This window comes from Engystomops pustulosus, chromosome 4, assembly GCF_040894005.1.
Source record: "Engystomops pustulosus chromosome 4, aEngPut4.maternal, whole genome shotgun sequence".
Taxonomy (NCBI): Eukaryota; Metazoa; Chordata; class Amphibia; order Anura; family Leptodactylidae; genus Engystomops; species Engystomops pustulosus.
This window is the reverse complement of record NC_092414.1, coordinates 140,394,824-140,396,287: the sequence shown is the minus strand read 5'-3', so window position 1 is coordinate 140,396,287 and position 1,464 is coordinate 140,394,824.

The window sequence follows — 1,464 nt, the reverse complement described above, 5'->3', positions numbered from 1 at the left end:
ATGTCCCTGTCTTTTAGCAGTTGTGACAAGAGCTGCCTCCTCTTATAATTGGGGGGTTTACTTGCTGTATCATTTATTATCAATTTTCTGTTAATACAGGTTCCTGCAGCCACATCTACTGCTATTGTTATACACCACCATGAACGTGTAGTAGGGGACATACAAGTTTACAAGAGAGTAAAAATGGCGAAAATGTCTCTGAAGCTTGGCCATATTCTGCCATTAGCTTTTGCCCCATTGATCACAATGACCGCACCCTGAATCCTTAAAGCCAGTAACTATCCTTAAAATGTACAAAATCACAAGCTTTTAAAGATTATATGCTGGTTTTATGCATAATAATTTCTTTTCTTACTACTCAAAATACTACTACTGTAATTTCAGCATTGTAGTGGTTTAAAGGGGTTGTCCGAGGAGCTGGGCTGGGGAGGGCTTTTTAAAAAAAAAATAAATGTGTACTCATCTCGTCCCATGCCGTGGTCTGTCGGAGCTATGCCCCTGTTTGTTTTATATTCACAAACTCAAAAAATATTTAGGAAGCAACAATCAATCAATTTATTTCACAGACAATTAGCAAGACACAGTCAATAAATGAGTGGTTCTGCAGGTGGGGACCACAGCCCACTTCTCAGTACTAATGTTTTGTGGCTGATGTTTTGGTCACTTTTGACTGTTTGTGGTGCTTTCACACTCGTGGTAGCATGGGATGATCTCTACAACCCACACAAGTGGCTTAGAAAGTTCAGGATGACACATCAGTGTGGACTGTGGCAAGAAGGTATGCTGTGTCTAAGGACAAATTCACACGAACATGTGTTCGCTCCCGCCTCTCTCCATAGAAATATATGGCGCACGGCACCGTAATACGGGAAAAGATAGGAGATGTCCTACCTTTTCCCGGGTACGGAACAGTAGTGGCACCGTACTACACCGTGCACCCATTGCCGGCCTATGGGGGACGTATATACGGCAGCCATATATACATCCCCCAACTTTGTGTGAATTTGCCCTAATAGCGTAGTGTCCAGAGGCTGGAGGCACTACCAGGAGGCAGGCCAGTACACCGGGAGATGTGGAGGCGGCCATAGGAGGGAGGTCATACAGGCATGTGGAGGTCACACATAGTACTGAGCTTCATTTTGACTTGTTTAACACCTTAACGACTTGGCCCTTTTTTGTTTTTTCATTTCCGTTTTTCACTCCCCACCTTCAAAAATCTATAACTTTTTTATTTTTCCATGTACAGGGCTGTGTGATGGCTGCGAAACAAATTGCTCTTCTTAGTGACGGTATTTAGTATTCCATGCCGTGTACTGGGAAGCAGGAAAAAAATTCCAAATGCAGTGAAATTGGTGAAAAAACGCATTTGCGCCACCTGCTTTGGGCTTGGATTTTACAGCTTTCACTGTGCGCCCCAAATGACATGTCTGCTTTATTCTTTGGGTTGGTGCAATCACGGGGATA